Source organism: Eucalyptus grandis, chromosome 2, assembly GCF_016545825.1.
Source record: "Eucalyptus grandis isolate ANBG69807.140 chromosome 2, ASM1654582v1, whole genome shotgun sequence".
NCBI lineage: Eukaryota > Viridiplantae > Streptophyta > Magnoliopsida > Myrtales > Myrtaceae > Eucalyptus > Eucalyptus grandis.
The window spans coordinates 30,044,536-30,058,565 of NC_052613.1; the positions used below are offsets into that span (position 1 = coordinate 30,044,536).

Consider the following 14,030-nt stretch of genomic DNA (forward strand, 5'->3'; position numbering starts at 1 on the left):
TGATTCTATATCACACTCTTTTGTTGATCCAATAACTTCTTAACATTAGCAAAAAGAGCAGGCCATATGGTTTTTTGAAAAATGACAAAAAAAGAAGTCAAATCTGTTTTGAATAGACAAAATTGCTGAAAGATGATAATATGGGAGGGGGAAAAATTAAATGATTGTATGATTCGAGAGATTTTGATTTAAATTTAGAAAATTAAATAGTTATGGGACTAATTTCCAATTGTCTTGACTATTTCAAATATCATTATATCTATTATTTGATTTCTTCAGTTCATTTTGGTGAAATATATGCATATTGCGTGCAAACTTTTGATGAAAGTTTGAGGTTCAAAATCCCTTTTCATAAAGTAGATTTTTCTAATGTAATATACAGTATAGATCGATGTACAAGCGAAAATTATGAAAGATAAAGCGGGATGATGATTACTAGGGGTGAGCATGGTCCGGGTTGGTCCGGGCCACCCCCTAACCCTAGGACCAACCCATACTGTCTTGGTCCTCAATTTTTAGGACCAAGGATCGACCCTACTGAGCCTGGGACCAAGGACCGAACCGACCCAATGGGTTCGGTCCGGTTCCAGGGTCAACCCAGAACCGATCGATAATTTATTTCGTCTTGTTTTTTATACTCCCTAAAAAAGTAAACCTACAAATTCAAATTACAGATACATCGACAATGCAGTATTGTGCAACTAAACTATAAATACCAATACAAGATCTCAAATGAAGCACAAAGTAGATATCACTAGTCAAGTTGTGTTTGGAAAGCAAGGGCAAGCTAAGCATTAGGGTTTCTAATTACGGCTTCTTCTTTTTCCTTTTGATTTACTCGGCGATGAGTGAGGCGCGGCGCGAGTGGCGAGCGCAAGCGTCAAGTGTTGAGTGGGGTGAGCGTCAGCGGCAAACGGCAAGCGTTTAGTGAGGCCAGTGGCAAGCGGTGAGCGTTGAGCGAGACTAGCGGCGAGTGGTGAGTGACGAGCGTTTAGCGAGGCCAGCAACGACAACAAAGGGCGAGTGGTGAGTGGCGAGCGGCACGAGCAGCACGCACGGTCAAAGGTGAGCGGCGTGGGCAACCAGAGGCGAGCGGGATGTTGCTACTTTTGATTTTGGCAAATTGAAGAACAAAGAAGACAAAATGGAAGAGAACGTACTTTAGGGAAGAAAGCCGTGAGGAGATTTACGGCATAAACTTCGCGCCATTTTGGACGTCGCGAGTCCATGACTATGAGGAGTCCTTGGTCCTCACGGTGAAGAATGTACTATGGAGTTTAGACTGTGGAGGAGGAGGCCGTGAAGACCTTTACGGCGTAAACTTCACGCCTTTTGGAATTGGATGCCGTCTGTCCATGACTGTGAGCATGAGAAGTCAACAACTTTAACATCATTTTACTTAGGTTTGAATATATAAAAGAATTATATATAATATAATATAACATAAATTTTAGTTAGGTTTGAATATATAAAGAATTATATATAATATAATATACGGGGTTGGTCCAACCCTAGACCAACCCAAAACTCTCGGGACCGGGACCACGGCCGCGCGGTGTTGGTCCTGGAATTTCAGGACCAAGGACCGACCTGGTCCCCTTGGGAACCGGACCCCGGGACCGGCAGGGTTGGGCCGGTCCAGGATCGGTCCAGGGTTGACCCTAAACCGCTGCTCACCCCTAATGATTACAACAATTTAGCAATTTTTCCAACGAACAGACTCGAGAAATTATACCCATTGCATTTCACCCATTAACATTTAAAGTTGAGATAATGACAAATGTGTTGAGCTGTGAAAGTGAATTTCTAACCAATTCAACTTTTGGGGGAAAATATAGGTATTGTTATACAAGTCAATCAAAGCCATAAGGGATTTTTTTCACCATCTTCAACTAATTAAATGATCTGTTTTAACAGGAAAGTTAAATAGTATGTTTTGATTTATAAGATGCCAAAGGAAATGATGCCATTCTTATGAAAACGGACATATGATTAAACAATGTCACCACGTCATCTTTTTTAATTAGTTAGCTAATATTTTAGTTATTTTGAAAGCAACTTTTTCTTTTAAAAAAAAAAAATTTCAATCCCTGTCAAAATTGCTAACCAATGTCACCACGTCACTTTTTAAACAAACTTAACCAAAAAAAAAAAAAAAAAAAAAAAGTTTCAGTTTTCAAAGAAATGATTGAACACTTCATCAAAATAGTTAATAATGTTAAAGATATTAAGGCAATTTACTCTGAATTTTTTATATATACTTTGAATATACATATCTAATTTTATTTCCTTAGATAGTTTTGTAATAAAGTCTATAATAAGCCCTCCATGTAATCTAATATATATATCGAAATATATTGAAAATTCCCCATTTTTCTTTTCCGCATTATTACATTTAACTAATGAAATGAAAATTGGGTGCTTCCTTGGCTACTTTAGGGCGCATGACAAAATTTTGGCCAAAATTTGATTCTTCAATTTGTATTTTCTTGATGAGTTTCTGCAAAAAAAAAAAAAAAAAAAAAAAAAAACGTATTTGATAACAACTCAAAATTTCTATTTTTTTCGGTGCAAGACACCGACATCCAGTGTTTGGTGGCCGACATCCAGTGTTTGGCTTTCATTTTTCACTTTTGGCGGACAAATTTATTTGTGGAATAGAAACAAAAATAGAAAAATGAAATGTGCGGCCAGCGTCCTTTTGAAAATTATAGAGAAGAAGTCCAACAACGGGTGGCTAGCATCTTGTGGCGAGTGGTGGGTGGGCAACTAGTGATGACGATAGTAAATGATGGAAAAGGCTTTCATTTTTCACTTTTGTTTCAGAAATAGAAAAATTAAAAATTTTAACTTTTAATTTTTACTTCAAATTTATTTGTGGAATAGAAATGTGTTCCAAAAATAAAAAAATGAAATTGTGTTATCAAATGGATTTTGTTTCCAAACATAATCTATGGAACAAAAAAAAAAAGAAATAAAGAAACATAAATTTTGTCATGCAAGCCCTTACATATGGCTCATCGACACTTTCACAAATTCTTTTGAAAAATTATAGAGAAGTCAAATGAACATTTACAAATAAACATTTGTATGTTATAAAATGATTTCATGTATATCAAAAAAATTTCTTGATGTTAAATTCTTTTAAAATTATACATAAGTCATTTAAAAATTTACAAGTAAACATTTGTATGTTGTAAACTAGATTTTTTATGTATTTCTTCTTAAATGAAAGTGAAAATCCATGCGCTACAAAATTTTGAAAAAGAAGAAGAAGCAAAAGATAAAACATTGAGGTGCATTTGCCTTAGTTGTTTTAAAGCAATAATTATTTTTTTCTTTATCTTTGCGTCATTTGTTTAACTTCAAAAGGTCAAAAAAAAAAAATAAATGTGAGTTTACATATCCATATATAGGGGAAGGATAAAAAAGGTAATCGTGCAAATTCAAGATTTAAAAAAAAAGCAAAAACTAAAAAGTGAAAAAACTTGCAGACGACAAAGTGAAAAATCGTGCAAATCCAAGATTAAACAAAAAAACCAAAATCCCTGGTTCCACGACTTTTTGGGGGCAGCTTCAAGCGGAGATTCCAAGTTTTTTCTGAAGTGAGATGGCTTGAGTGGGGTCATGGAAACGATGCGTCTCTTTCGACGATCAACTTGCATTTGCCAAAATTATTCGGTCTCTTATGGGAGGATCAATTTGGAATCTACATTTGAAATTTATCGAATCACATTGGAAGTTATCAGGGAAGGAATCACAGAGGATTGGGAAGGATGGAATCCATTAATGGTAAGATTGGGGAAAGAATACATCCTCTCTGCGATCTTGAGGTTTGTTTTTTTTTTAGCCAATCAACTCCTCATTTGACGGATTATTCTCCTTTTGTATTAGGCGTCAAAGGGGCTTAAAGTTCTGCATCTTTGGAAGTTGCTATAATTTAAGATGTACTCCTGATCTCTCAGCTTTCACGCAGTTGAAAATTCTCGTATTGAGAGGTTGTGATGGATTGGAGCGTCTCCACCCTTCTATTGGCAAACTCACAAGCCTCGTTACCTTGGACTTGCGTTTCTGTAAAGGTCTCAAGGAGCTACCAAAGGAGGTGGGTGGATTAAAAGATTTAGAAGAACTTCTTTTAGATTACTCTGGTATTACAGCAATTCCTTCGTCTATTGGTTCTTTGAGGAAATTGAAGAACCGAGTGCCGGGTGTGTGATTCACGAGAGAAATCCCCAGCTCAATTGGGGATTTACAGAATTTGCAACATCTTGACTTGAGTTTTTCTGCGATCGAAAAGCTTCCCAGTGCTATTGGAGGGTTGAAAAATCTGCAGATTCTAAGTCTCACTGCGATTCTCGTCCGAAAGGGGCAATTCCAAGTGAAATCGGTGACTTGCCTTCCCTCAAGCTTCCTTCTTCTCTCTTTCAACACGCGATCTTTGACCTAATGTGGTGAAAGCGTTTGGAAGCTTCTTTCTTCTCTCCAAAGCCTTGACCTAGGTCATGTGGCTCCCGTCGTTGAGCTTGACCTAACGGGTTTGCCAAAGCTTCCTTCTTCTCTCCAAAGCCTTGACCTAGAGGGTTGCCGTAAAGCTCCGATCGCTGCCAGAGCTTCCTTCTTCTCTCCAATGCCTTGACCTAAAGGGCTGTGAGGAGCTCCGGTCGCTGCCAGAGCTTCCTTCGGGCTTAACATGTCTTTGGGTCACTTGTCAGAGTCTTGGACTGCCACAGCTTTTTAGCCTCATCCACCTAGAAAGACTCGATCTTGAGGTATGCCATTTACTTGAAGACATCTGCGAGCTTTCCTCAATACCATTGAAACTCTGTTTTGAGGAGTGGGATAAGCTGACATTACTTTCGCTCCACGGACTCGAGCACTTGGAAGAGCTTTCAATAAAAAGGTGCAATTCCATTGAAACATTGGAGCTTTCACCGTTGATTCATCTGAAACGATTACACATTGAGCATTGCAATAGTCTAGTTGAAATTTCGAGATTTATAAATTTGGAGTCCTTGGAGGTCATATTTTTATATATTTTTGCAATTCCAAATGTCTTTTGTCAAGATCATGGTGTTTGAAGAAATTAGTGGTTGTTGGGTGCGACAATCTAGTTGAAATTCAAGGTCTTGATGGTGCGAAGTTCTTAGAAGAGTTGGATTTTACAGGATGCAAATCAATGGAGACTTTGCCAGATTTGACGGGATGTGAGAAGTTACGATCTCTAAGAGTTCGAGACTGCAAGAAACTTACTCAGCTTCAGGGACTTGAAAAGTTGAATTTAATTGATTTGGATATTTCTGGTTGTGACTCATTGGAAGCAATACCAAACTTATCTGGAACTCGCATCTTTAGAAATTATGAACAAGAGCTGTCTTTTGATTCATGGAGTGATGTTTCCTGAATAGAGGTAAATAAGCAATGAACAATCATTTTTCGTCTGAGATTCATGACCTACTTTTGATCACTTTTTTTGACAAGAAGGTTTTCTATGACAGGGTTCTGTACTTTCCTAAATTGCTAGTCTTACATAATTGAAGGAGTGGGGCAGTTGGTCGTAGAAGCTGACATGATGCTTTAGCCAAGATCAAAATGCAGACCCTAATGTCAATAGAAGGCATAGAGGCTGATGAACTTCTGCTACTCATTATTGTATACTACGCCTAGAATTTCCCAATGTCCAATGTTCATATTTTCTTTGAAAAAATCTCTGGCCATTTTGAGTTACTTTGTAAGTTCTTTTGTATGTCAAATTTGACTAATGGTAGATATCATGTTTGGGACAAACACCTTTCGATTTTCCATAATGCATGAAACCCCTGTCAAGTTTCTTACTGTTCCCTTGATGTCCCTCATTAACCTTCTAAGAAGAGCATCACTTCTCGGAATATGAACTAAGCTAAAATAAAATTCAAGGTTCAAGTGTTTCTGTTTGGTGACAAAAAAAATGTTAAAAGTAGTTTTGGCTAGTCTGTCATATATGAATGTAGACCACCTTAACATTATTAGTAGTGAAACTGTTGTTTTGAAGGATTATCAAGCAAGGTAAACTGGTGCTGCTTCTATGACATGTTTGGTTGGTCTATGTAACGATCTAGGCTTACTTTGGGACTTCAATTCAATTAATTGCATCGATGACCTTTTGCATTATTGGACAATTTTTTGCCCGTCTATGAAACAAGCTGGGATGAGGAGCTCAAGAATTTGCTAATTAGTTTGCATCCTGTTTGATCCTATTGTTGTCATGGAATTGCTTTATTGCATGACTGATTTGGGCATGGCTAACTAGGTTGAGGAACTTCAAATTCCATACCTGAGGCTGATCAAAATAAAGAAAAGGGATTTTGCAGAGGAAGCTATCGCAACGGCTGAGAATCATCTTGCGTGCCAACCTTGAAGATGCTCTGGGGCTGACTGGAGAATCCTAAGGAAGTTTTGATGCTTCTGAATATTCAAACACTTGATCTGATCTCGACGTCACATCCCTGAATGATTGTAAATGTATTTTTTTCAATTAAATATGCTTTCTGTATGCTCATCAGGTTCTAGCTCTCCTTTAATCGAATACTAAGCTGCTGATTTTTTATTTTTTTTTATGTTACCCTAATGTAGAGTTGTCCGATGTGGTTGCATTCTAATGGTATCACTCTTGAATTGATGAGGCTCTGTAGAGGGAGGTATGCATTGCTAGGCTCCTCCATTTATATCAGTTTATTTGTGTGATGATATCCTTTGAATGTTGTCATACAGGTTTCTGATTTGATGAGATCAGTTCTCATGTATGCAACATTGGATTTGTAAAGTTGAAATAAACCTCCTGGCAAACTAATCCCATATTGCTGATTTTACTAATTGGATCTTGCAATATAACCCAAGTAGCAAATAAATCTTCCTGTTATGTAGTTTAGGCACTAATCCTTTCAGCATAATTTTATTAATTTCAATTCTGTTCCTAAACACAAAAAGGAAAAGTGTTGCTAATTGCTTACTCCTTTTATGCCTGTTGGTTTCTTTTTCATCGGCCATCTAATAAAGTCTCTGTTCATTGTGGTCCAACTCTGGTATTGATATTTACGCATTTGTACCTTATCTCTCATGGGGTAAATTCTGATGCTACGATCTTGGATTTATTGATAATTAGTTAGTGCTATCTTCCTTGTGCAGACTAAAGCTGCATTTGATGAAACTTGGAGAAAGTACCCAAACATTATGGGTTGGAGATACGGGCAAGAATGAGCTATGTCAGTATGGAAAGGCATTCTGGAGTTCTTTGCTATTGGCGTTTGTCTTTGGCTCTGTGTTGTCATTACTCTCCAAAGGATTCTTGATATAAGGCGACCTCTTCTCATGTGGTGTATTAGTCCTTTGCAAGCTTTGAAATTGTGCTACTCTTTAGCAAAGGCTGCATCACAAATCGCTTGGAGGTAGCAAAGGCCGCATCACAAATCACTTGGAGGAAGACCATGTGTAGATGGTTCTATATGTGGAGTCAAGCTTAAAATGAGAGTTGCTGACAAGATTACCATTTAGATGTCCACTTTAAGCTACAGTTTTGTGACTGGGAGAGACTTTTTTTTTGGAAAAAGCAAATGCCAAGGAATCAACAAATAAACTGTAAATTGCAGCCAAGAGTTTCAATGAACAGGTTTCCAAGAAGACGGTAGTTTCCCATTTAGAAGAATTTTGAACACAAAAGAATGGCATTCATTAGTGTAAAATCATCTCTCTGGTCTGGTTATGTCGGAATATTCATATGTAGGCATTTTGCAATCACTTTGGCCGTATAATCTCAAACTTGATTTATTTAAGCATGAATCTAAAAGCAGAAGAGACACAGCCATGTACATTTTCATACCTAAAATCAAGTAGAGAGACTAGTTCGTTCTTGAAGAGCAGCATTACTTTCTCCTTCGAGATTCTCTTAGGTGGACGCATGGAGCTCATGTGCTCGGAGTCGCACCTCCACGGTTGTTTTTAGCGTTTCCACCTCTAAAACCAGTCTCTCTCTCTCTCTCTCTCTCTCTCTCTCTCTCTCTCTCTCTCTCTCTCTCTCTCTATGGATTTGTTCTTGTACACTTATGTCAGTCTGATCAAGCACTGGGTTCTAAAGTGAAGTATAGAGTTGTTTTATGCAATTCTCTATCAAAAGTTTGTTTGAGTCTCTAGTGTGGATGGAGTTTATGTGGGCTCTATTTCTTGAATGAGAATTGATGTAGAAAAAAGAGTTTTTTCTATTCTTCTTTCAAGTTCTTCCTGCAATAAAAGCTAGTGGCATTGATTATCTGACACCGTCTTGATTTGAGGTTTCTCTTTGAATGTGGTGTTAAATGACAAAGAAAGAATCGGTGGTTCACGTGAAAATGGCTATTTGAGTTGTTTGGAAAGGAAGGAAGCTATTGGTAGTAGCTATAACTTAGTGTGTTTATTGCAGAGGAGGAGGGGAAAGCGAAGAAGATAAGATCAAAACGGGATGGGAGAACGTGTGTCTCAGTGTTTGGTTGGTTCACCAAGTTGAAATTGGGGAGAGCATGGCAATCTTAGGAGCCACAAGAGAATTTGGGATCTTGGATGAAGAATGTGGCAACGGACTGGACCAAGAGCGGATTGTTACATGAGTTAGAACTGAAAAGAGGTGAATCTGTCAAATTAGAAGAACTTATGTTAGATTTTGCTGATATTACTGAGATTCCTATGTCTATCGGTTCTCTGATGAAGCTGGAGAAACTGAGTGCCTGCTGTTGTGAGTCACTCAGAGAAATCCCTAGCTTAATTTGAGATTTGCTGAATTTGCAACATTTGGACATTAGTGGTTCTGGGATTGAAAAGCTTCCTAGTGCTATTGGAAGGTTGAAAAATCTGCGCACTATAAGTCTCCTATCATGCCTTGTCTGAAAAAGCAATTCCAAGTGAAATCGGTGACTTGTCTTCACTTGAGATTCTCTATATCACTTGTGTGCCAATATCTACCCTACCAGAAAGCATTCGGAATGTTTCTTCTCTCCAATGCCTTAGCCTAATGGGCTATGACAAGCTCCGGTTGCTGCCAAAGCTTCCTTCAAGCTTGACATATCTGTTGATCTCTTGTCAGAGTCCCAGGTTGCCACAGCTTTCTAGCCTAATCCACCCAGAAAAACTCCATTTTAAGGCATGCCATCTAGTTGAAGACATCCATGAGATTTCCTCAAGACCCTTGAAATTCTGTATTGAGGAGTGTGATAAGCTTATATTGCTTAAGCTCAATAGATTCGAGTACTTGGAAGAGTTTTGAATAAAAAAATGCAGTTTGATTGAAAGATTGGCCCTTTCACAATTAATCCATCTGAAATGATTATGCGCCAAGCATTGCAATAACCTAGTTGAAATTCAGGCCCATGATGATTTGGAGTTCTTGGAGGGCATATTTATATATGACTGCAATTCCATTAAAAGGCTTCTCTGTCCAAAATCACAGTGTTTGGAGGAATTACGGGCCATCAGGTGCAACAATCTAGTCGAAAATTGAGGTCTTGACGGTGTGTAGTTTTTAGAAAAATTGGATATTACAAGATGCATGGCAATGGAGGCTTTGCCAAGTTTGATGGGACGTGAGAAGTTACAATCTCTAGTAATTAAAGACTGCAAGAAACTTACTCAGCTTCAGGGACTTGAAAAGATGGATTTAGATCTTTTGGATGTTCAAGGTTGCAACTCATTGGAAATGCTGTTGAAATTATCTAGAACATGCGTCACTGGAAATTATGAAGAGATCTATCTCGATCTCTCTGTTGAAATATTATACTACAGTGATAATGATGTGATGAATCTTATACCCGTATTACAACAGTGAGACGAGTCATGTTTCCTTGACAGAGGTAAATAAGCAGTAAACTATCATTTTTCTTCTAATATTCATGACCTACTTTTCATCACTATCTTCTTTTGACAAGAAGGTTTTCCATGACAGGGTTCTGACTTCCCTAAATTGCGAGTATTACCTAATTGAAGGAGCAAGGGTAGTTGGTCATAGAAGTTGACATGATGCTTCAGCCAAGATCAAAATATAGACCCTAATGTCAATAGAAGGCACTGGTTATCTAGTTAGATTCTCCATCCTTGAATGGCCAGCGTGAGAGAATGGAGTAACACTTTTCTTGAAGCTATATTTTTTAAGAATGATTTGCTCCGCACCGGGTATCTATTTGATTGATTTTGGAGACTCTGGATTTGCCAACATATACTTGCTGTTGATTACGTTATAGCAATGTTTTTCATTTATCCTTCCATTGGCAGCTTTTGTAGACTGCAAACAGATTAGCGACTTGTGAGGCAAGAATGAAAATATCAACATAGGTAAACAAGAATCACCTAGTGATTAACAGTTTCCCTCTCTGTAAACTTGGGATTTGAATTTTTCATCTAGAGGCCGATGATCTTCTGGTACTCAATATTGTAAACTATGGCAAGTATCCATTTTCCCTATGTTCAAAATTCATATTTTCTTTGAAAAAATCCTTGGCCATTTTGAGTTCCTTTGTGAGTTCTTTTATGTGTCAAATTTGACTAATGGCAGATAACCTCGTTGGGGATGAACACATTTTGATTTTCCATGATGAACCCTTTCAAGTTTCTTATTGTTCCCTTTATGTTCCTCTTGAACCTTCTACATAAGCATCAATTCCAATAAGTATAAGGAACTGAGCTAAAATAAAAATCAAAGTTCAAGTATTTCTGGTTGGTGATAAAAAAAAAAAAAAATGGAGAGTATTTTTGGCTAGTCTCTCATGTATGATTCTAGACTGCCTATTCTTAACCTGCAGTCAAATTATTATTTTGAAAGATTATCAAGCAAGGTAAATTGGTACTGCTTCTACGACAGGTCTGGTTGGTCTATAGGATGATCAAGGCTTACTTTGGGACTTAAATTTGATGAGCTTTATCGATGATCTTTTGCATAATGGGACAAATTTTTTGCCCTTTCTGTGAAACAAGCGGGGGCAAGGAGCTCAAGAACTTGCTAATGAGTCTGCATCCCATCTAATCCTATTGTTGTCATGGAATCGTTTTATCACATGATTAATCTGAGTCTGGCTAACTTGGCTGAGGAACTTCAAATTCCATGCCAGAGACTGATCAAAATGAAGAAGATATATTTTGCAAAGGAAGCACTAGCAACAGCTGAGGACCATCTTTTGTGCCAACGTTGAAGAGGCTCATGGACCAACTGGAGTGTGTTTAGGAAGTTTTGATGCTTGTGAGGATCCAAAACACTTCATCTGATCTCAACAGCACATGCTTGAATGATTTAAATGTTGTATTTCAGTTGAGTCTGCTTTTTGTATGCACTCGAGGTTCAACCTCTCTGTCAATCAAATGTGTAGCTGGCTGATTCTTTTGTATGTCATCCTGATGCAGAGGTGTTTGATGCCATTGCATTCTAATGTTATCACACCTGAACTCAGTGAGGCTCTGCAGAGGGAGGTATGCACTACTAGTCATACCATAACAATGAAAAAATAACCTGTGTGCTTATACTATATGAGCTATGGAATTTCACCTGAAAATCAGTAAGCAAGTATGCATGAGGACAATCTCCTCCATTTCTATCAGTTTATCAATGCGATACTATCCATTGAATGTTGTCATATAGGATTCTGATTTTTTTTTTTTTCAATTTGATAAGCTCAGTTCTCATGCGACGTCGACTTTGTAAAGTTGAAATTCACCTCCTAGCAAATTTTATTGTACCGCTGATTTTGTTGATGGGATATTGCGAAATAACCATGTAACAAATTCATCTTTCTGTTCTGCAGTCTGAGCACCTCATCTTCTCAGCATAATTTTATTAACAAGGAAAGTGTTGCTAGTTGCTTTCGTCTCCAAAGCTGAAGTGCACTTTCATCTTTGTGTTCCTAACCACAAACAAGAAAAGTGTTGCTAGTTGCTTTCGTCTCCAAAGCCTGTTGTTTTCTTTTTCATTGGCCAGCTGATGAGGTTTTTGTTCATTGTTGTCCAACTGCAATTGGGGCAAATGATGCTTTGTGCATTTGCACCTTATCTTTCATGGTGTATATTGTGATGCTCCGATCTTAGTTATCTTCATTCATTGATAATTAGTAAATCCTATCCTTCTTGTGTAGATTCAACTCTTATTTCATAAAATTCAGATAGCATCCCCAAACATCACAGGAAGGAGATGTGGGCAGGAATGAGATATGTCATGAGACGTTATGGAAAGGCGTTCCAAAGTTCTTCGCCATTGGTGCTTATAATGTGCTCCATGTTGTTGATATTCTTCTTATGATTCATAATATAAAGGGACCTCTTATAATGTGTAGTTGTCCTTTGCAAGCTTTGAAATCGTGCTATTATTTAGCAAACACCGAATTTCAAAATGCTTGCAAGAAGACCGCATATGTGCAGGTGGTTCTGTACGTGAAGTTAAGCATGAAGTGAGGTTTATCAAAAAGATTACTATTTAGATATCCACTTCAAGCTACGATTTTGTCAATGTGAGAGACTTCTTCATGGAAAAAGCAAATGTCATGGAATCAGCAAATAATCTATCAATTGCAGGCAAGATTTTCAGCGGAAAAATTCCCAAAAGACAGTAGTTTCTCATTTGGAAGAATTTTGAGCACAAAATAAAAGTGTTTGTCAATGTACAATCATCTCTCGGACTTGGGAAGTTCATGTATTGGCATTTTGCAATCACTTGTAAGTGTATAATCTCAAACTCGATTCCTTTAAGCATGAATCTATAAAGCAGAGTATACACAGCCGTACAATTTCCATACCTGGAATCAAATTTTCTTTGGTGTTGGCTACAGTTGAAGATGGATAAAAATGTCAAGAATAATCTCTGGAAGGGTGAAAGTAGCCCCTCCCAATATTTATACTCATTTGGTTTGGACAGAAACACTAAAGGGGTCATCTAATTGCTTAGTACTCGGACTATACTACACCAAATTGTGGTCATAGGTTATGCATTCAAGTTTCAATCGAAGCAATTTCTTTGGAGCCACTCTTAGATGTTCCTCTTTATTGTACTACATTACAATGGTGGAACTTTAGTAGTTAAAAGCTACTCACATCATAGAGTCTGATTCGCTCATTTTCCGCTGAACTTTGAGTCAATACTTTCCGGAGCTGAAGACAAGGCCGAGTAACTTGTTAAGCTAAGTTTGAATCTTTAAGTACTAACTCATATAAAATGCAGGTCATGTTAAAGAGTCAAAACACTAGTTAAACATACCAGACATGAAATAATCTAATTTTCAGAATATTAATTAAAAATAACACGAGAAGATTCACAAATAAAGTAAATTATTGACTATATAATTTATTATTTAATTGCTCAACCAGAGTGCCTAGGCATTTAATTCAAAGGGTAATGGCTTTGTGTTTGACTACTTATACAACATTAGTCACGACCTTATCGATCAAATTGATTTGAAGTTGGAACGTGAGTCGATCAAATGATTAGATGAATGTGTTAAACTGATTGAACCATTTGGTGCTGTTCACGGGTCTTTCCCCTTTTTCTCTTCTACTTTGGTTACATGCTAACAATTTGGTATGAGCTTGTTTATGATAGTTCCATCCCATATTACATTGACGTCTTATTAATAAACAATAACGACGAAAGTTTCCAAAAGACAAGAGAAGGTTCTTTGGTTCTCCTCAATTTTTTTTACACTCCAGGCTTGATGGGATGGCACCAGAAATACAAAAGCTATCACTCAAATCAGAATGGAAATATTGAAGGCCTTTCGATTTATTTAACACCTGCGAACTGCATGTTAAAATATATGCCAAATGATGAATCATATAACGTAGAGGAATTGAAATAGACAAATTGAGGAAATTAGGGCGTTAAAGAACCCCCAAAACGGAGGCTTAAGCAGCATTTAGCCTAAAAAAAAGTTCTAAACGTCAACTCCTACCAATGAAAGCAATCTCTTCTTATATTGCAATCAGCATCATGTTTTTGAGTAAAGAGCTTACTGAAAAGAGAATAAATTAGTAGGTTAGACAATTTTTACTTTGCATGGGAA

General features: G+C 37.4%; 3 long non-coding RNA genes across 6 annotated transcripts; all 3 read left to right on the top strand.

The window, feature by feature from the left end:
- Positions 1-5,070: 5,070 nt before the first annotated feature.
- LOC120290307 lies at positions 5,071-5,828 on the top strand. The gene is made up of 2 exons (XR_005548204.1): positions 5,071-5,407; positions 5,496-5,828. It is a non-coding gene; the product is annotated as an uncharacterized LOC120290307 (long non-coding RNA).
- A 1,075-nt stretch (positions 5,829-6,903) lies between these two features.
- LOC120290889 lies at positions 6,904-7,908 on the top strand. The gene is made up of 2 exons (XR_005548636.1): positions 6,904-7,421; positions 7,454-7,908. It is a non-coding gene; the product is annotated as an uncharacterized LOC120290889 (long non-coding RNA).
- Positions 7,909-8,000: 92 nt separating this feature from the next.
- LOC108954925 lies at positions 8,001-12,767 on the top strand. 4 transcript variants are annotated; one of them, XR_005548634.1, is made up of 4 exons: positions 8,001-9,848; positions 9,927-10,073; positions 10,853-11,454; positions 11,787-12,767. It is a non-coding gene; the product is annotated as an uncharacterized LOC108954925 (long non-coding RNA). The 4 variants fall into 4 exon arrangements; XR_005548635.1 differs by having other exon boundaries at positions 8,002-9,848; positions 9,941-10,167; positions 12,114-12,767; XR_001980962.2 differs by having other exon boundaries at positions 8,003-9,848; positions 9,941-10,167.
- Positions 12,768-14,030: the final 1,263 nt, after the last annotated feature.